Source organism: Nannospalax galili, unplaced genomic scaffold (genome assembly GCF_000622305.1).
Source record: "Nannospalax galili isolate Female #2095 unplaced genomic scaffold, S.galili_v1.0 scaffold34, whole genome shotgun sequence".
Taxonomy (NCBI): domain Eukaryota; kingdom Metazoa; phylum Chordata; class Mammalia; order Rodentia; family Spalacidae; genus Nannospalax; species Nannospalax galili.
Window position 1 is genome coordinate 5,542,433 of NW_008338996.1, and position 22,953 is coordinate 5,565,385.

Below are 22,953 nucleotides of genomic sequence, written 5' to 3' on the forward strand. Positions count from 1 at the left end.
TATTCAGTTCTGAATTGCTTATTATCCTTGTATTATTGTTTACGAGCGCTTCAAAACTTACATGCAGACAGTGTTCATTTTTCAATATTTGAAAGTTTATCTACTTAACAAAACTTATTTGTAGCTCCCAGATCAATACCATTATGTTTTTCTTTTTTACTGACAGACATGTGCCAAGCCATGAATAAACTGAGCAATCTGGCATTTCCAGCGAAGCTGCAACAATGCTACATTCCACCTTGTGGTCTTCTCGTTCTGCAAACAAGTGTCCTTTTGTCCATCAGTCTGATGGCTTGTCCTTGTCCTTCTCTGCTTCTTGGTGGTGATCTCACTGCTTAAAATGTCCTGCAAGCTTAGTGTTCAATCACTGCCTGCTGTTAATAAGTACAATCTGCAACATGCTCTAAAGAGGAAATGCCAGTGCTAGACATGCTTTGTTAACATCTCAGTCATAACGCTGCTGGCTGTGAATTCAGTGTTAGTGGTAATATTAATTTAATGTCATATCCACTGGCAATATACATAAAATCAGGTGTCTGTATGCAAAAACACACATGAAACAAGATCACAGTGGATATTTTAGTGAAAATTTTATGACCAGAGACCTACAGACACCTAACTCTATTCCTTTTAGAAATACTGATTTTGAGAAATGACTTTAACTAATAACTTTAGCCAAAAGACATTTGGCCAGACTTGAATCAGAAACCATTATAATATTATTTATACAAGAGAAAGTCGGAATACACCCAAAGTATCCTAAAAAGGAAATACTGGTTCCAAATGGACTAATTCAGAATTTACAGTATTTTGTAGTGCATCTTACTGTGAAAGACAAGCATTGACCACATGTTATATATTTCCCATAACAAAGTTACAAGTTATCAAAACAGTCATTATGTCCTCGGTTTACAAACAACAAATATGAAGAACAAAAAGATGACACAGATTTGTCTAATGCTGACCAACCAATGAATTCAAATTCAATTGCAGCTGCCCGACTTCCTTGAAATGATTTGATTTCATGTCATTCTCTTTCCCACATGTGCATGTGTATCCTATACCAAGTATGGGCAGTTCTGATCTTGAAAGACACCGAAGCCTGTTTATTGGTTTGGGTTCTTGAGATCAAAGGTTTCCCTGGAGCCTTTTCTGTATAGGAATAAGTAACAATTCTGGTGATGTAGTGCTTACCTGAATAGCAGCTAAGCAAACTAGTGCTGAACTCTGAGGTGAGCTCTAACACAAACTCTGTCATTTATAACTCACAAGATCTTAAATAGCTTGGGGACTTTGTTTCTTCAGTTATAAAACAAATTCAATGGTCTCTACTGAACTCACTTCACAAGGCTGTCCCCTTTTCTCAGACACAGTGGAAATGGGCGGGCGCAGCAACAGCATGGGGAGGTCCAGAAGGAAAGAAGCACAATTACTTTCCTTGTAATATTGTCAGCTAAGAAAAGCAAAGTTTGTGTGAGTGTGTGCATGTGTGTGTGTGTGTGTGACTAAATTAATGAGTACTAAACACTTAATAAAGAGTTATGGAAAGAGAAGAAGAAAATGTTACCACCATGGAATAGGCATCTGTGGCAGCCTCCAAAGAAGAGAAGGCAAAGAGAGAAATGAGTTTAGAAGTAGCAGTAATGATGGAGGGCATTGGTTAACTGTTCACTATGCATTCAACTCATTGAGAGCAGCATATTATGTCCATCTAAAAGAAAGAAATCTGTAAATGACGTACAGTGCAATACAACATAGCAAGATTTCTCAACCTTATCATCATTGATACTGAGGGCCTGATAATTATTTGTTTGGGGTGTGTTGCCTTGGACACTGCAGAGTGCCTGGTAGAATTCTTGGCCTCTACCTACTAGATGCCAGTAGTGTCCCTCCCAGCTTGTAACAACTAATGTTGTCTCCAGGCACGTGAGTCATACCTAGGAGTCAGGATGGCCATGACTGAGGATGAATGGCAGAGCACATCGCTACAACAGAACACAGCCACATGAGCTGAGCTAATGATCATTGAAATGTTCGTCTAATTGATTAATTCTAGGATTTCTCTGACCCTGTCTTTTCACCTGTAAACTGGAAGGAATACTAAGAATGTATATCATAGGTGAATGAAATAATTTGTGTAAAGTAGTAGCTTTGGCACACAGTAGGTGGAAACACAGAGGGTATTACTCAGCAGTTAAAAACACTGAATGTTCATGCAGAAGACCAATGTTTAGATTCCAGCACACACACAATGACTAGTAACTGTCTGTAACTCCAGTTCCATGGGCTCCCACACCTTCTTCTGGCCTCCACCGGCATTGCACAACATGGGTGCACCTACACACATGCAGGCAAAACACTCAAACACATAAAAGAAAAATAAATAAATATAAAATTTTTAATTAAAAACAAAATTATCTTCATTTTCATTTCTCAAATATCAAACTGAGACAAAAATAGTTAAATAATTTGCTCAAGGCCAATCTATTCTCAAGGACAGAGACAAGTGAGCCTGCCTGAATTTCTATAGCCAATAACCATATTTCAAATGACCAAGGTAGAACTGGGAGAAGGAAAGGGGTGTGGAGCATAAGTCAGGCCACAAGGTAAGACACTGTATGGGCTGGTGGCCAATAGCTATTATAAGGCTCAGACGTAATATTCTGGAATAAGGGACGAGGAAGGCTTTTAGTATTTCCATTGTTGAAAGAACTCTGACTAGATGCAGAGTGAAGAGGATAAACTGATTAGGGTGTTTTTATGTTGAAAATTCATGCCAAAGTTATCTTTCATTATAAACACTTAGTCATTTACAAAATAACCCTGAAAAATATGCAGAGGTTTAGTGAGTCACACCTTCACAATATTTAAGTATCAGATTCCATGACACCTAAGAGGGAGAGCTTTTAGGACCACATCTAATTTATTCTGAAATATTAAGTGAGTAGGTGATTGAAGAAAAGGAATAATTGGAGCTGAGCTGCTAGCTCATAACTATTATCTTAGCACATGAGAAGCTGAAGCTGGAGGATTTACATGAGTTTGAAACAGGCCTGGGCTGCATCATGAGTTACAGGACAGCCTGGACTACAAAGCAAAGCCCTATTTTGATTTTTAAAAATGGAGGGAGGGGGAAGAGAGGGAGAGTGAGAGGGACACAGAAATGGAGAAGAGAGAGAGGATGAGGGCAAGTGGAAGGGGAGATTTTATTAAATGAGGTAATAAGCAGACAATAGAGAAGTTGGGTTTTATTTGAGAAACAAGAAGTTCCTTCAGTATTCAGATGTCTTAGTGCCTAGCCACAGCTCTGCTGTCTGTGCTCTCTGTTCTTGGCCACAAATCCTTATGCTCTTGAGTTCCTAGCTGCAAAACAGAAGAACAAATTTGGGCCAAATTGATAGGTAAACCGGGAAAAATCACCACTCAGAAGGAGTCGAGCAAAAACAAGGTTCACTTGGGAAGTTGCCTGGGGTGGCTCTCAAACTCTGGGATTAAAGAAAAACCACCAGTTTGCAGGCTGCTGGCTGGAGGTTAGGAAAAGTTTATAGAGGGGTAGGAAATGTGGAAGGTGGGAAAAATGATTCAAATAGTTTCAGGGGGAAGCAGGGGTCTATACATTGTAAAACTTATCAGGGGGAAGGAGTTTGTGCTAAGACAGCTCTTGCAACAATTGGGTCATGTGTGCAGGGGCCTGTTTGTCCTCTAAACTTATCTTGGGGAAACAGACTATGTTGAAACTGTCTCCTCTTGTCCTGGGCAGCAGCTGCTGACTCAATTCCTGTTTTCTAGAGGTCCCCCAGGATCTGTCTTGTGAGGCTTTACTGCATTGGGGGGGGGGGAGATGCTGCAGACCTGGACTCTTAACAGTCCAGCCTTTTGTTTTATAGGATGGGGGTGGTGTTTCTCATCTGGATACTTCCTGCTGGTCAAGGTTGGCATGGGGAGAGCCTGGGAGTTAGAGTAAGATCAGGCAATGGGAGTCTCCACCTCGTGCATCTGAACAAGGTCCTCAGTGGTCGACAGGCATTCATACACATGTGGGGGGAAAGAGAGTAACAGCTCATTAAAATTGGTATGAATCAGTTGTTGTATCTGGCCCTGAAAATATTTGAAAAGACAGGGGGCAATGGTTAACACCAGGGTGATGGAAAGCAGGGGTCCTAGCAGGGGCAGCAGCCATGGTGACAGTCCTGTGAGGATATCCCATTGGGGGATTGCTGGTATTGTGAGGTTTTGAGTGAGAGATTCTTGACCACCTGCTGGAGGTGTTTTATATTATGTTCAATCTTACCGACTGGTTGACATAGTAACAGCATTCCTCACCTAAGAACATGCAGGTACCCCCTTTTTCTGTGGTTAGCAGGTCCAGGGCTAGTCTGTTCTGCCGGTGACCTCAACCAGGGAGGACAACTGTTGTTGTAAGATCTGAATTGACTGGACTGTTGCCTCAACCACCATGGTGAGTTCTTGCCTGAGGTCCTAGATCTCCTGGGAGAGGTGCTGAGATCAGAGTGTGTCCTAGGCTCCCTGCCAGGAGTCCAGTAACTGCTACTGATGATTCCAGGCTGATTCCCACCAGGACTTTCAGGGTAACTGACCTTTTTTTCTGGTCCCTTCTGTTTCTGTGGAAAGAAAATCATGCACTTCTCCCGAGATATATAGGGTTAATGTGGGTATGGGAACAACTGGAGTGCAGGTATCTTTAACTTGTGGGGAGATACATGTATATATTTTGGAGGAGCAGAGAAAAAGCAGTCCTGGAGCTAGTGTTTCCCCTAACTGTAGCACTGTGAATTGAACAGTGGAGGCAATCAGAGGTATGGGGAGCCCAGCACTCTGTTGGATTAAGGTATAGGGGTGGAACAGACAGGGACTGCAGCCTCAGAGGGCTCTTGGAGTGTGGGTCTCTCCCTCCCCTCGAGGGCTGTTGGCCACCAATCCATGAGGACAAAGGGAGCAGAAGCGACGAATGGGGTCAGGATGGCCAGTGAGCATGATGGAAAAGACTTCCAGAGAGTCAGATTCAGTGATACAGCTCTGTTTCTTCAGTGGGGGTTAAGGAAAAATATAGTGTGGAGGCAGCAGCCAAAGCTTCAGCTGATAGGTGTTCATAGTATGCTTTATTTACATACAGTAGGTGATCCTATCATCTGACTATAGGACAATGCCCAATTATCATATAGAAAGAAACTGGGCATGGTTTTATTGCAGGTAACTATGCCAAAGGTCATGTTCCAAATAAGGTCAGGCATCTGTGCTTGGTGGCACTTTCCAGGTAAGTCAGGCAGACAGCAGGAGGCCCCCACTGAAAACCCCTCACTTACCCTTGACTCCTGCCCTCCTCTCAATACTGAGTCCCTCCTCCCTTCCACTGAACAACTCACTCACTTGTGCCTGGAAACCCTTCAGGAACTCTTCTTCCAGGACCCCTTAATCTCCCCGGAGTCCCTACCTAACTCAACCCTGACTTGGTTTGTGGATGGAAGTTCGACCCTAACTCCAATGGAGTCCCTCACTATGCCATAGTCTCCCTCACAGATTTCATTGAGTCAGGACCACTGCCACCTGGGCCCATGTCACAGAAAGCCAAATTCCTGGCACTTACCAGGGCCCTGATTTTAGCCGAGGGCCAGATAGTTAATATTTTTACAGATTCTAAGTATGCTTTCCACATACTTCATCACCATGCCTTGGTGTGGAAGGAAAGGGGTCTCCTTACTACCAAGGGAACCCCATAACTAATGGCCCATTAATTCTCAAACTCCTAGAGGCCTCCTACCTCCCAGCTAAGGCAACTATAATCCGTTTTAGGGGGCATCAGCCTCTCACCAATCCCATAGCTAGAGGCAATGACCTGGCAGAACAGACAGCAAGGGAAGCCAGCATGGCCCATTGCTCCCCTGGGGGTTTACACTTCTTGGCACCAACAGGAATGATCCCTTCCTATCCTGCCCAAAAGCACAAAAGCCTCCTGGACATGGGGGTCACCCAAGGGCTGGAGGGATGGTTGCTTCTATCAGACAAGTACTGCCTGCCCGAGGGACAAACCTCTTCCGTCTTAAAACATTTACATAAGGTCTTTCATGTAGGTGCCTGTCCACTTTACAAGTTCCTGGAGCCCCTCACCTATTGCTCTGGACTTTTTACATTCCTCACAGAGGTCAGCAGACAACGACCCACATGCGCCATTGTCTCCCCAAAGGGTAGAGGCCATCCTCCTCCATCTTTCAAACTTCACCAACACCAGGGAGCCATCCCAGGAGTAGACTGGAAAATAGATTTTACCCACATGCCTACCTACAAAAAACTTAAGTACCTTCTAGTCTGGGCATATACCTCCTTGGGGTGGGGAGAATCCTTCCCCACAACTGGAGAGATGGCAGACATAGTGGCTACCTGCTTAATTCAGAATATTCTTCCCCACTTTGCTTTGGCCTCTCCCTCACCCTCCAATCAGATAGTGGTCCGGGTTTTAACTTCAAAGTAACCCAGACAGTCTCAGTCCCTGGGAATAATGTGGAAGCTACATATTCCCTACCATCCCCAATCCTCAGGAAAAGTAGAGCGAGGTAATTCCTTCTTATGGATCAATTTACCAAGCTCCCCCTAGAACTACATCAATCCTGGGTAACCCTCCTGACTCGCCCTCACTAGATTATGGGCCATCCCATGAATCCCCTCTTTCCTCAGTCCTTTTGAACTTATATACAGAATACCCATCTTTCTAAATGACCTCTCACTCCAACACCCCTTACCCCTTCGTGACTATTTACCCACCTTCACTCTCCTAAGAAAACTGCTCAGAGAACATGTAGACCAAATTATTCCTCAGGCATCTAAGGACAAGATTGACCACAAACTGCAGCCTGGAGATGCCTACCTGCAAGCCAACACCCAACAGAAAAGGGTGAAGGGGATCTACAACCACGGTGGACCTGGTGATCCTGTCTACTCCAATGGCAGCTAAACTCCTAGAGCAGCCTGGCTGGATCCACCTCTCCAAATTAAAGCCTCCCAGGGAACACAGCAAGTACCAGGTGACTAGTAATGGCCCCCTCAAACTCAAACTCTCAAGGGTCCCCTCCTTAACCTCCATCCAAGAATTAGCCTTCTACTAGTCATACTTCTCATCAACTCCCTAACCTCTATGACACAAGCCATTTCCCAATGCACCCAAGCTGTACCTCTAAGTTAGAAGTATGGGAAATTAGTGACAAGAACCACGAGAGTTGCTCAGGTCTACAACATGTCTTTTCGACTCCTGCAGTGAAGTCTCAGTGGTCTTTAACTTTGGGGAGGAGGACACATTCTACTCTAGATATTTGTGCTTCATCTCAGGCCAAATGAGTGCTAAATGCAAAGACCTTGGGAGGTGGGAAGAATGCCCCTTATGGTCATTCAAATACCACTGGCTTCCATTCAACACAATGATAGGGGGATCATGCCAGTTTACACTTAACCAATGGGTTGTAAAAGGAAAAACTTGGGAAGACATACTAGGGGAAAAATTGGGTCAATTAATGTTTGGCCCCAATTGTGATACCCCAGAAAAATGGTTTGCCTATATCCAAGGCACCTGGCCCAACATCAAATGTAAATAGGTATTATTTAAAATAACTAATCCACACACATGGACTGACCAAATTGCAGCAGCAGGCATGGACCACAATACCTCTCAAGTCCGTATGAGGATAAAAATTTAAAAACAATTCAAAATTCCCACTCCCAAAAGGCCATAGAGACCCTATACCAAGCAAGGGGCCAGACAATAGAACAGCTCCAACATTTTAACATCTCCCACAGCTTCTCCTGGGATCATGTCCTTTCCCTGTCTCTCAACTTCCTAAAGATTTTCTCTAGTATTGATGCATCCACCTGCTTCCTCTGCACCCCTCTGCAGGGCCCATTTCTCATTCTCCTTCCTGTTTATAACATCACCAATCAAACCAACACCCAGTGCTCCAATGTTGAGGGACCCTGCTGCTAAGGTTGCAGTCCACCATGTCCAGATAGCTCTAAGGGGCTTGGTACTACATGGAAAGACTCCCTTTCTCAGCTCAAGAAAGGTGGCATGAAAAAGTTGTAGTTTGGAGGGAGCTAGATGAGCAAGAGATGAGTGGGTTAGTAAATCCTTAAGCTGATGGGGGAGAAGACAGAGATGGGCTGACCCAGAGTGAGCTTAAGCCCTTCCTAGGCTAGGAGGGCTGTACCAAGGCTGCCATCCCCAGATGGTGGTATCCAGCTGTTTAGAGAGATAAGCTACTGGGGAAAAAGTGGGTCCCTTAATTTGCCCCAAGACCCCCAACACAAAGCCCTTATTTTCAGTTGTATAGAGGAAAACTAGAGATCCCACATTGGGGAGATCTAGAACCAGTGCCTTTAAGAGGGCCTCCCAGATAGTATGGAAGGCTGATATTACTGGTCCTGGAGGCTTGATGGGCTTGGTGGGGTAGTCTCCTTTGGAGGCTTCGTAGACTGGCTTTGCTAGAAGGGCAAAATTAGGAATCCGGGTGCACAGGTACCCTGCAATGCTTAGGAAAGACAGGATGTCCTCCTTAGTTGTGGTGGATTTTAAAGACCTTCAGTAATTTGTTCTATCTATAGTTAAGTGGTGGGATGTAGGTGTGAGAAGGAACCCCAGGTACTTGACTTGAGGGATAAAGCTGTGCCTTATCCAGAGATAGTATATATCCCCTATCCCCCAGAAAACTGAGGAGTCTGATTGTGTGAGTCTTGGAGACTGAGAGTGATGGAGAGCAAAGAATTAGGTCATCTATATATTGCGGGATGATGGAGGGGTTGAGGTCTAGGGAGGTTAGATCCTGGGCTATAGCCTGTCCAAAGAGGTGAGAGCTATCCTGAAACCCCAGGGACAGGACAGTCCATGTTAATTGGGAAGCCATCCCCATGTCAGGGTCCTCCCAGGTGAATGCAAAGAGGTTGTGAGAGTCTAGGTGTAAGGGTACCAAGAAGAAAGCATCCATAAGGTCTAGGACAGTAAAGTGAGTGGTAGAGGAGGGGATATGAGAAAGGAGAGTCTAGGGGTTGGGAACTCCTGGAAGAATGGGGACAACTGCCATGCTGATGAGGTGGAGGTCCTGGACTGAATGATAGGTGCCATCAGGTTTGAAGGCATGGAGAATGGGAGTGTTGTAGGGTGAGTGAGTATGTTTGAGGAGGTTAGCTTTTATAAGTATTTGGATTATGGGCTTAAGTCATGGTGGTGTTTGAGTGCAATTGGGCATTGGGGCCTGCTGGGAAATAGGGAGGGGTCCTTTAAGGAGATGCAGATAAGAGTGTGGTGAGAGGCTAATTCTTGGGCTGAGGTATCCCAGACCTTGAGATAAACTTCAAAAGCAGGGATTGGCCATTTCCTGGCTATAGGGGGAGGAGGTAGGAGGAAGGAAGAAGACTGTGGAGAAGGGGAGGGAAATGGACAAAGAGAGCTTTTGCATGAGATCTCTGCTAAGTAGAGGAGCTGAGAATGATTAGAAAAAAGCGAGTTAAGGGAGTATCCCAGAATATGCAGGACAGGGGTCCTGTTGTTTTGGGGGTTATGGGGCTTCCCATCAAACCCCACCATGGAGATCTGTAAGGGAAAAACTCTACCAGAGTAGGAAGGAAGAATAGACCATGAAGCACCAGTGTCCAAAACAAAATTAAAAGTCTTACCTACCACCATAGCTGCTACCCTGGGCTCCTCCATGGTGATGGTCATTGAGGAGGTAGGGGCTGAGGAGCCAGGGCCCATCAATCTTCAGCTGCCAGGCCCAGGAGGTTGTTCACTGAACCCTGTAAAGTAGGCTGGGTCTGGGAGGTGAGTGGCCTACCTTGGGACTGCAAAGGACAATCAGCCCTCCAGTGACCTTGTTGCCCACACTGAGGACAGGGTCTAGGGGGCAGCCACAGGTTGGGGCATTGCCTTGCCCAGTGTCCAGTGAATCTGCATTTGAAGCAGGGTCCTTGCAGCAGTCATTGGGCCCCAGTAGTGTCTGTCATCTTCTTTGGAGCCCTCAGTACTACAGTCATCAGGTGGTACCTTTGTTTGGACAGGGTGAGTCTATCTGCCCTCTCCTGTTCCTGCTGGTTATTAAAAACCCTGACTGTCTAACAGAGCTCCTGTGGGGGTTTCAGGGCCCTTGTCTAGGCATCTAAGTTTCCTTCTAATATCTGGGGCCGACTATAAGATAAAACGGTGGTTGAGCATAAGCCATCCCTCTCTGGACTCCAGATCATACGTGGTATACTGGACTAGGACATCAGTAAGTCTGTCCTTAAACTGAGCAGGGGTTTCAGTAGGGCCCTGGGTAATTAACCTAAGCTTTTCAAAGTGAACTACCTTAGGAGGTGAAGCTCTCTGAAGGCCCATCGGGAAGAAAGTGATCATGTGATCCCTTGCTGCCCTACCTGGGGAAGGTCCTTCCTGATCCCCCAAGTGGAAGTAGGGGAACTGCCTCAGCACCGATGGGATGGGTCTGGTTGGTAGCATAAAGTTCATTCGCACACTCTTGTGCTGCTGTCCAGACCCTACATCTTTCATTGGAGGTGAGGGTAGACTGGAGAATCATAAAGATGTCATGCCAAGACAGGTCATAGATGCAGGTGATATATTTGAAATTTTTTATGATATGTGTGGGGTCAATAAAGAAAGAGCCTATTCTGCAATCAAGCTGGGATGGGTCACCAAGGGAAAATGGGACATGAACCTTGAAAGTTCCTTCTACTTTTCCACCTCCCTAAGGGGGAAGTCACCATGCATGGTAGGGGGCTGGGACTGAGCACAGGAGTGGGTCTGACAAGACACAGGGGACGGAGCAGGGTCTGGTGGAGGAAGATAAGGGAAGTGTGGAGAAGTTGAAGTGGGGGAATGGGGAGGAGTGTCTTGTCCACAAGGGGGCATAGGTGTACAAGAGATAGGGGCTGGGGCTGGAATGGGAGTACAGGCAGATATGGGAGAAATAAAAGGATTTTTGGAGCTAGGGGTGAGAATGGGAGATTGTGAGGGGCAAATGGCGAGAATTTGTTTAAGACCCTGAATTTCCTTAATGGTCAAGTTGGGTATGAGAGTAAGAGACAAAGAGCAGCAGGGCAGGGGAGAAGGGGAAGGCTTTGAAGTGCAGGAAGCAGTTGAGCTGGGATTGGCTCAGGGGCTGGAGGAGTAAGAGACAAAGAGCAGCAGGGCAGGGGAGAAGGGGAAGGCCACGAGGAGAGGCTTTGAAGTGCAGGAAGCAGTTGAGCTGGGATTGGCTCAGGGGCTGGAGGAAGGAGGAGGGGAAGATATAATGAAGTCTGAGCTGGAAAAGGAGCCAGCTGTGCCTCAGATTGAGGGGAAGGAGAAAGTTGAGATTAGGTTCTAATTGGGGAATGTTCATGTCCTGTGTTGGGATCAAAGGCTGAGGTGGAGGAGTATGGACGGGGAGCAGAGGGCTCCAAGAGAATAGTCTTGGAGAGGAGGACTTGATGAGAGGAACAAGAGGCACAAAGGGAGGGGTTAGCATGAAGATCAAAAAAGGCTTGGATATAAGGGAGCCTGGACCTTTTCCTGCTACGTTGGCAGAACTTATGTAAGTCTCTTAAAATACTGAAGTCTAGGGTTCCTGTGTCTGTTGAAATGGAGTCATTGTCCAACATATACTGGGGCCAGGCAGTAGTACACAAAAATTTTAGGTGCTTTGGCCTAATTGTATCTGAAAGTCTGAGTTGCTTTAGGGACTTGAAAAGACAAGCAAGAGGTGTGAGAACCTCAGGTTTAGACTGAGTGGTTCCTATAGTGACAGATTATGTATATAGCACAGAGGAGATAGAGAAGTAATTGAGAAAGTTTGTAGGAGGAGATAATAAGGACCTTCTCTCCACAGGAAGTGGAGTCAGGGATGGCAGCTAAGATTTCAGGCAGGAAGGTGCAGGATATGGGAAAAAGGAAGGAGGGAAAAGAAGAAGGGGCATGAGCCATGGGTCGTGCCAAGCAAGAGTGTGTGGAACCAACATCAAGAAAGGTGTCCCTTACCAATGAAGGCTCAAAACATGCTCCCTATCCCTGGAGGCAGCATCCTGTGATCACCAGGAAGGGAAAGAGCAAGTTCCTGTCCTGGACAGGAAGGTGAGCATGTTCCTGTCTCTGGAAATGGTGTCCCATAACCAGAGAAGGAAGGAGCTTTCTGACACACCAATGTGATTTTATGACTCAAGCAGAAAGCCCAGGAGTGAGAGCTTGGCATGGCTAGGTGGCAGAGTAGGAGGCTGAATGTGAAGTATTGAGAGTGAGAGGAGAGGGGAAGGGGGAGTCTAAGACCTGGTAGGAAGAGAAGCTCAGGGAGAGTCTAAGACTTGGTAGGAAGAGAAAGGGACTGGAAAAGAGAAACTCAGTCACAGAGCATGAGAAGATGAAAGTGGAGAAGTGGCATAGAGGGTGAAGGAGAGAGAGAGAGAGAGAGAGAGAGAGAGAGAGAGAGAGAAAGAGGAAAGAACAGAGAGAAGAAAAAGGAGAGTCAGGATGTACCCCAAAGCCAAATCAGTGGTGTGGGTGGGGGTCCGGTAGCTGCAGTCAGGTAGAGTGGAGTCCTTCACCGGCAACCTCCCAATGGCAGTGTCCCAGGTTTCGGCACCATATGATATTTAAACTGGGAAAAATCACCACTCAGAAAGACTCCAGTAAAAGCAAGGCTCCTTTGGGAAGTTGCCTGGGGTGTCTCTCAAACTCTAGGATTGAGGAAAGACCACCAGTCTACAGGCTGCTGGCTGGAGGCTTTTATAGGGGGTTAGGGGATGTGGAAGGCAGGAAAAATAATTTGGCAGGAGGCAGGTGTCTATACATTATGAAACTTATCAGGAGGAAGCAGCTTTTGCTAAGACAGCTCTTACAGCAAATGGGTCAGGGGTGCAGGGGCCTGTTTATATTATAAACTTATCTGGGGGAAATAGACTATGTTGAAACTGTCTCCTCTTGGCCTGGGCAGCAGCTGCTGACTCAATTCCTGTTTGTGAGAGGCCCCCAGAGTCTTGTCTTATGAGTTTTTGATGCGCTGGGGGTGGGGGGATGCTGCAGACATGGACTCTAACAGAAATATGAGTAAATCTCCTACACTGACACAACCTGGAATTGGCATTTGTCCCCACATCGTGAGCTTAATGGCAGCCTCTACAGCTGTCTTCCAGGTAAAAGACCACTCTGTGGCATCCCTGGCTTGAGGAGCATTAACCTTCTCTGAAGATACACTGCCAGACAGTCTGTGATCACTATCTCAATCTGCAGAGCTGTCCTATGCCTGTCCTGATTGGAGTCTAACCTTCTCCCTGCCACTCAACCTTCCCATCCTCTCATCTAAGAACTCATCTAAGAACAGTTCATCTTCCACTCCAGTGAGGGCACTTGCACACTGAGAAGGGAGAGATATTTTTCTCATGCCTTATGTCTCCCATGGTAGGTTTGTCTCAGGAAGGCCTAAAGCTCTCATCCACAGTCACTTATCACTTCAGAACAGAAACAGGCAGAGAGAACTAGATATTTCCTTTCCCAATGAGGAAGCTGAGGCCCAGGAAAAGACAAATAGTACAGCTGGTACAAGTGTACAGGGCCTCACAGGTTACCATCTGACTTCACACATTTATGAACAAGCTACTTAGGTGTTTTATTGGAGCCTTATTTCTAATGGTAAAATGAAAAGACAGAGGGATATCATGTTTAAGATTTCAAACAAAAATAGCAGTAAAAACAAAAATAAATGAGACAACAAAGAACTGAAAATAATAGGATCCATGATTAGTTTCTAGCAAAAGCTGAGGGATGTTTAATGTTACTTGACATGAAATCTACCCTTGACAACAGATTCCAAGGACAATGCCTACTAGATTATATTTCTCAATAACTATAAGACACCTGAACAATCACTTATGACCATAACAATTTCTGACCCAAGTGTTCAGATCAAAAACTGGCAGCCCCCATGGATATCTGGAGCTTCACAGCATCAGTGATGTTGTTCAGTTTTTATTCACTGGTGCATTCTAAGTTCCAAACACAGTGCCAGTGTGTGACATATCACAGACATTCAATGGGTATTTGTCAAAAGGATTGTTGGCTTACTCAGAAATGTTAACATAGCTTACTTTGGTAAATCCATGATAGAATTTTTAAGAAAGAAATAAGGAGCTGGAGCCATGACTCAACAGCTGACAGCAGCAGCTGTTCTATCAGAGGACCCGGGTTGGAGTCCCAGCACCCACATGGCAGCTAACAGCCACCCATAAACTCCAGTTCCAGAGGAATCTGACACCCTCTTCTAACCACTACAGGTACTTCATGACACGGGTAAACTCACATATGTGCAGGCAATACACTCATCCACACGAAATAAAAATAATAAAGAAAATATTTTTAAATGAAAAATAAAACTGTGCTGGTTAGTTTTTTTCAACTTGTCACAAACTAGAGTCACTTTGGAAGAAAAAACCTCAACTGAGGAATTTCCTCCATCAAACTGGCCCGTGGTCGTGTCTATCAGACATTTTCTTGACTGCCAGTTGATGGAGGAGGGCCCAGTCCAGTGTGGATAAAACTGTTTCTAGGCAGGTGGGCCTAGACTGTATAAGAACGGTAGCTGTGAAAGACAGAGAAATCAAGCCAGAAAGCCATATTCCTCCATGGTCTCTGCTCCTGGCTCTAGACTACTGTTGAATTCCATTCTGACTTCCTTAACTGATGGATTGTGACCTGGGAGTTGTAAGACCCAATAAACCCTTTCCTCTGATACAACTCTGACATATCCAAAGTAATCTGAGATATCTAGACTACATAAAACACATTTTCTTAGCCTGGAGATTGGCTTTAGGAAATTCTCTCAGTCCTAGTAATGGTATGTGAAATTATCTAGCATTATTTTTCTGATCAATGGGCCTTCAGCTTTCATTCAGGTCTCAACAACATCCTTAATATCCAAAATGAAATAGTACTCACATAAAATTTGTTATAACCACTCTTTCCACTACCTCAGCTTATCCAAGTTGATGGCTACCCAGCTGTCTGCTTCATGCTCCTCATCTACCTGGATCTCTGTTCCTGGTCCTCTTACCAGGGTTCTTGAGTCCCTTCTTCTTGAGTATGTGTCCTTAAGTACCTGTCTTCCCAATCTACATGGTGCCACCTCAGCCTCCCTCTAGCCTGACCCTCACTGCCTCCTGTCTCTGCTTTTTGTTCCGTATCCACATCTTTAACTCCTTGCACAAGTTCCTATTGTCTTGTATGGATATTGTGACCCTCTTCCTGCAACTGGATCCCATCTACATTTTGTGCCTATCTTAATAGAACATTTTGTTTTCTGCCTGCTTCTCTTCAGCTCTTCCTTCAGGGAAGATGGATTAAGTACCAATCATGTCGTATTTGGTGTGCCCTTGGTGAGTTCATTGATGCCTTTATTCAGTGCCTTTATTATGAATCAGATTTAAAGACCTCATCCTTTTTCCCACATGAAGTCTAGAACTACAAAAATAAATAAGGTCTGGTTCTAGCCTTCCCAGCAGACATAGAATGTCTGACGTTTGGCACAAGATTCTGATTCAGAATAAAACTTTAACCTTTTCTTTAAAAACAATGGGAAGTCACTGAAATTTTTAAGGAAGAAAATGACATGTACAAAGTGATATTTTAGGAAGTTCAACCTGGTGACATCTGCAAAGTAGATTGAAAGTGGCAAGCCTAGGAGCTGGGAGCTTATTTCTAAAATTTTCAAGAAAAAAGGTAATTAGGGTCTAGCCTAGGATGGAGATTTGGAGAATAGAGAGAAGAGGAGGGATTTTGGAGTGTTATGATGAATCAATGAGATCCTGTACAGAACAATAGAAAGATGAACAGAAGTGACACCAGCATCCTAATAGAAAACTGGCAGATTTCAACACTGTCTATTCTGCTCTCCTGCCTGTTTCTCTCACTTCTAGGTAGTTATACGGCTTTTAATATATCCTTGGCATATATTTTAAGCTTCAACTGCCCTGTCTCCATCCATCGCCCACACTGTCATTAACGGACTTATGCGAAGAGGCTGAACACTCATAGAGGAAATTGCAGGCTTGGATTTCTCAGATGTCACCCAGAAACAGTGTTTCAAAGGTCATCCCTCTTCTGGCATCTAATGACCCATTTCCTTTCATTTCCCTCCTCTAGTTGTATTTCAAAGGGCCCAAGGGGGTGGTAGGAGAAAAGCATCAACGGGACAGGACATCCCTGTTGTGTCTGCTGCTACACCAGGCCCAGCAAAAAATCTGTAAGAAATGTGACAAGGGCACCTGAGGAGAGTCAGCTAGGGGAGGAGCAGGGAGGGGCACCGGAGGCACCATCACCTGCCATCTCAGCCTGCGGAGCAGCTGAGTGCAGCTGGTAATTACCAGTAAGCACTCAGATGCCCAGCCCTCTGAGAAAGCCAGGCTCTGAGAGCATTTACAGGAGTGCTGGGGCTCCATTGTTGATCTCGCCTCACTTCTTCATGTATGATCTTCCCAAAGGACTCTGCACATACACATGCCCCACACCCTACACTACCTGAGCCATTGCTTTTCAGGGCAAAAAATGTACCATTAGCTGAATTTAGGACTGTCTTCGGGTGAACCAAGAATAGCTAGCCATTTTCCAAAATTGTGCAGTATTCCCATTCCCCAATACCCTATTTCACATTAAGATGAACCACTGTCTGTAGAACAGGTTGTTGTTACCCCCACTGGAGACTATTCCTGGCACAGCAGTCTCCCCTTCTCTTTCAGTCTATCAGACAGTACTAAGTCAAGCCATGCAGTTCCACTGTCACCCTCAGTCACTTTTTCTAGGGCCCCGAGACTCCATGTGACCCTCACTTGTTTCTTCACAGGCTCTCTGCTCACCAAATCCCTAAAGACAGGGTAGATATTATCATAAATGGGCAGATCGCCAAAATCAAGTTGTAGATCTACCTGTTTCTCCTATCTAACTGTCTGCCCGGAACCTTCTGTTACCTGGTCTCTATTGCTGAAATATGTCAACCACAGGAAAAGCGTCCAAGAAAGTGCATCCATGGAGAAGGTTGATCAAATGCAGTCCCCCTCAATCCTGGTCTTGCTTTTAAAGCCATTCATTCCTAAAGTGCTTTCACAGCACCCTCATTCAAGATCCACCGGAATCCCATCCAGGAACAGTCTCTTGCTCCTATTATGCAGATGAGTGACAAAGACTGAAGGAAGTAATGAGATTCCTCAAAGTAATTGGCACAACTGGGACCTTCTGATGCTTTCTGCAGGTTACGTAAAGGCAATGTGTCTAATTTGATCATTTTCCTCAGGTTCACTCTAAGCAGCGTCTTTAGGCTGTCAGAAGATCAGAGCTGAGATAGAATGCATGCCCAGATGTGTATGATCACATTCTCTCTCTCTCTCTCTCTCTCTCTCTCTCTCTCTCTCTCTCTCACACACACACACACAGAGAGCGGGGGTGTATAAGACAACATAATGTTAAATATCTGCAATAGAGTTTGATCTGTGCTTTCTGTGGAATTCTAAAGAAAAAGAACAGAAATCTTCCATTCTGTACCTTTTAGTCTTTTAGATTCTGTGTTCTCCAGGTACCACCATCAAGTTCTTTATTGACACATTCTGCTCCACCACCAGATGCCAATAATGAATTGCCATCATTTCCAAAATACTCCGACGATTACAATAAAGTGTCTGAAGTGCTATGCATCAGGGAATAGGCATGGACGCAGAGCTTGCAGCCAGGTGTTAGCCTTGATCCACCTTCTAATACCAATTCACGCCGGATAACCCTGAACTTCAAAGCCATAAATTTATCCATCCAAGGTTGTAATGACTGTAGTGAATGCTATGCATGCTGCTATGGAACAATCTCCAAGATACATTGTTCAGTCACATATAAAAGAAGGTGTAATATATGGCTATTTGTGGGAGGATTCTTTCCTGGGTTATTAATTTACACATTTTTATGGGAATTTGGAGGAGGAAACAGGACATTGGTCACTGCTCATCTCTAAGGAGGCTGGAAGCTAGAAATGTAATAGATTTAGGTCTTACAGTCTAATGCTTTCCACTATTTGAATGTTTTGTGCCGTTCGTAAGCATTACTTGAAAATAAAAGCATTAAACACACCCAAGTTAGTGATTTCTTGAAGTGAGATGCAAACCCAAGGCTCAACACACCTCGAGCATTATTTGTTGAAATAACTAATACTGAGAAAGTCATCCTTGGGAGATTAAAGCAAACCACATACCAATCTGAAGGCATGTGTGCTGTGGGCTCAAATGGACATAGGCACAAAGGCATTAATGACAGTGGCATCCTCTGAAAGTGGCATCTTCTGGAAGACTGGTTTCGCTAAGACAGCTGGCATATACCAGGCTCCTACAGAGATGAAGCTGTGTGTAAAGGAGGGGTCAAATGGTGGGGGTGCTAGATGTCCACATTCCTCCTTTGGACAGGTCCCCAGCTGTCTCCAGGAGAATGTTATGTTTGGGAACCACTCTCTCAAATGTAAGCGTTATTAGCAATTGTGTCAAATTGCCTTTTCCTAAAGGTCTCTTCCTGGCTGCCAGAGCTTTAATGTTAATTGGACAGATTGTCTTTGAATTTAAAACACAAACTGTGATTAATGAAACAACTGTTAACGAGTTTGGCCCGAGGTGGCTTCTCCACCTTTCTTCTCCCGCTGATACAGAATGGACAAGTTCCTACTCCCTGGTTTTGGTCATTGAGCCTGGCTTGGGGAAACTGGCAATCTGGTCTAAGAAGGATGGTATTATTTTTATTTGTTTCTATAGTCTTTCATTTTATACAAGGGGAAAATGAGTCCCAGAGAGGGAGATGGTCTGTCAGGTGGTATACAGAGAAAGTGGCAGAGAACAGCAACAGCCTAGAATCAGAGTTTAATTATAAAAGATATTTTATCCACGTTTCTCCTTCCTCTGCCTTTCTTAGCTTCTTTTCTTCATTATTTCATGTAATTTGTCTCTGTCTCATAATCTTCATAGGTCATAGGTGCATTCTTCTTCCTCAACCTTAGTTAATGTAGACCTTTTCACTCATCACTCTGGAAAGTTCTTTAGCACCATAGGAACTGACTTTGGTGTTACGGAAAGCAGGGTCTGTAGCTCATCACTACAGAACACAAGCTTTGGGACCGTTGGCAGTTGCCTCATCTCTAACATTAATTAACTTCTCATTAGTATTGCAATATTATTGCAATAATAAATAGGGCTACAGGGAGACCCTGTCTCAAAAAGACAGAAAAATATGTAAAATATATCAAACATTCCACACTGTGCTGAAGTAATGTAATTCTTACCACACAGTAGTTGTTTTCCTGCTTATTTTCACACGTTTATTACTAAGTCCAGTTTGGCTTCCCACCACAAAATCCATCTACACGTACCTGCCAGACTGTACCATTTAAAGTACGCCCTGGTATAAAATGTTTGGTCCTGTAATATTAGACTGTTTTCTGTTGCTGTGATAAGACACCATGATCATGACAATTTATACAAAGAGCTTATTGCACTTACTGCTCTACCATGGTGAGGAGGCATGGCAGGAGGCAGCCAGACCAGAAAACTGAGCACTCATATTTTCAAGCAGGCACAGGAAGCAGAGATGCCAATTGGAATTACGAAAAGGCTATGAGCTCTCAAAGCCCACTCCTCAGTGATGGCCATACCTTCTAGAGGTCCCATGACCCTCCCTAAGCAGCACCACCTACTGACCAAATGTTCAAATACTTGAAACCTATGGGGAATATTCCTCATTCTAAACACTACAATACCCATCCTCTTCTATGAATGCCTGGAAAGGCACATTGTTTACACAATAAAAGTTAAAGACGAAACTAAGGCCTAAAAACCATAACAAGGACTGTCACAGCAAACTATATTGAAGTAGTAATGGTACTTTCATCTTGAGGGTAATCAATAGCTACCTAATGGGGCTTAAGCCCACTCAGTGGGAGGAAATTCATGTATAGTACTGCATACATAGCCAAACACTCATGGCTGGAGACATCATAGATATTAGAGAAAACCCTAAGGCTGTCACATTCTAGACAAATGTAATTTCTTACCATGTGCTAAATATGGATCCTTATATTACAGACGAGTATGTCAGTCACCTCTCATCAAAGAGCTTTCTTTTGCAACAGATAGAGACTGTTACAGAGTTCCACAACTGATCATGCACAGAGATTAAGTGTCTGTGACATGCCCAACCTTAAGTGACACATATACAATGGGACCCCCACACCTAAGACTCATGGAACATAGCAGAACAAGGGGTAGAGAGAATGCATGTCTCAGCTCTTCATCAACAAAGCTCCTGCATGTAACAGAGGGCAATAAACACAAAAGGTCACAACTGTTCAAAGCATAGATAAGAGTCTGAAGAGTGTGGAACCTTGAGCAGGATTACTATATTAAACGTCACCCACCCAGGGCTCAGGAACCATTGTGAAAGAGGGAAAAGAAAAATTTTAAGAGCCAGGGGAGGAGGTGCAGGACCATAGAGAATCATAGCCTTACAGTCTCCTGGGAACTTGTTCACATGAACCTACAGTCATGGTATCAATATGCACAAGACTCAAGCAGACAAAAACCCAGCACAGACCTGGGGAAATGTGCAACAGGCCCCAATCTTAGCCAAAAATTTATGGCTGACAACTGATAACTGATGGGCAAGGAAAAGTTGATCTTCTTTAAGGGAGGGACTCTAGATAGTCTGACTAGATCTCAGTGAATGAACTTGCACTGAGGGATGTCTGTGTACACTAACTTGACTTATAGGCCTTAACATAAATGACAGGATGCATGAAATCTGGGCAGGGGGAGCTATGGGAGGGTGTGAATGGGGGAAGGGGTTTAAAGGTGATTAAGATGTTGTATATAAAATACAAAGAACTTCAATAAAAATATAGAAAGAAGAATATTTTTAATCCAATTGTAGAGGTAGAAAATATAATTTCAATCCCACTAAAAACACTATAGTATGGGGCTAGAGAGATGGCTCAGCGGTGAAGAGCACTGGCTGTCCTTGCAGAAGACCTGAGTTCAATTCTCAGCACCCACATGGTGGCTAACAACAGTCTGTAACTCCAAGAAAATCTAACACCATCTTCTGACTCTGCAGGCATTGTATGATACAGGTGCACTTACAGACATGCATGCAATACACTCATAAACGTAAAATAAAAATAATAAAGTAAAAATATGTAAAAATACCATAGTCATAAGGAATGTCATTCTGACCCCACACATATCCATGTACAGAGGTGTAACAAAATGTGTACCATTTTCATGATGCAGAAATCTTATTAAGATATTTAAAGGGGATAGTGCAAGAAGTTTGTCCTAGACAGAGTCACAAAGTCCTTCCAGCTGAGTCCTGGTACAATAGCTTTTCTCTGCAGGCTTTTGGCATGTGTGTGCTTTATTATATGACACAGGCTACTCTTTATTGGTCATGTCCTTTCCACATCAAACACGACACATAGGATATCAGACACAGTGAGACAGACTCACTAAAGCAAGGAAATGTCTGAAGATATGTTCAGAATCTAGCAGAATAGAAATATAAGTGGGGGAAGAAATTATGAAATTTATATAAGATAGAGAGTTGTTAGGGTATATTGTGGAGAAAACAGAAGGAAAAAAATGAAGAAATAACGTTGGAAAAGAAAAATCATGAACATTTTCTAGAACTCAAAACCAAAAAATAAATTAAAAGTGAGATGCCTTAACAAAGAATATAAGATACATATAACTTCAGAAATAAAATGAAACATATTTCTGTAGGTTTTGCTTCCCAGCTTACTAAGCCCAGTTTTACTTCCCACCACAGAATCCATCTTCAGTCACTGGCCCATCGTTATTTTGAGTGTCTGACTTAGAGTTGAAATGGTATGCAGAGTTTAGGTTGCTTATCCATTAAAATATTCTCATTTCTCGTATCATGTCCCAGTACCTGATACAGCCCTCATTGTCAGTTGTTACCTATTGCACTTGACACTAGTTCCCTTATTTTCCTTCAAGGAGAAAACCCTGAGCAACGTATTATAGCTTCCTGGGGCATTCTCTGTATGGCAAACACCAGCTATTTGCGCAGAGTCAACTTAACAACCCACCTTGTATTGACTCTCCAATCTTTCCTTGTTCTCTCAATTAGATCTGGGTAATTTTTACAGGTTTTTTATTCATATGTGTGTGCATGTATGCACGCCTGTATGTGGGTACAAACAGACACCAGAAAAAGACATTGGATTCCCTAGAGCTGGAGCTACAGGTGGTTCTAAGCCACCCAATGTGGGTACTGGAAGTAGAACTCCAATTCTCTGGAAGAGGAGCAGGTAAGTGTTCAACTACTGAGAATCTCCCCATCTCCGCTTCTGGGAATATGTAACTAAATAAATTCACTATATGTCAAGTTTGGTTCCTACAGATGCTTCCAGGGATACTGCATGACAGATCATTGTTATGGAAGTGGTCCTAGAAATCAAACTTTTAGGATGGGGTTTTATAGCTGATGTGTCACAGATCACATGGCAATAGAAGCACATGGCTGGTCGGCAGCAGCCAATACAGAGACAGACAATTGATCAAAATGATGAGAGTAATTAAGTGACTGTGAGTGCTCAGCCCTAAACGGGACACCTATCTCTCTCTCTCTCTCTCTCTCTCTCTCTCTCTCTCTCTCTCTCACACACACACACACACACACACACACACACACATACACACACACACACACACACACAAACACACACACACAAACATACCACACACACATGCACACACACAAAAAAACACTTGTGTTCTCATGTGTACACTCAAGAAACATCATGGAAGAGAACACAGAAAAAAAATGTAAGAACCAGAGGAGAGTCCTCTAAAATGATGTCTTGTGGACATGATATGGCCATCATACCCACGAACTCACAGTAGCTG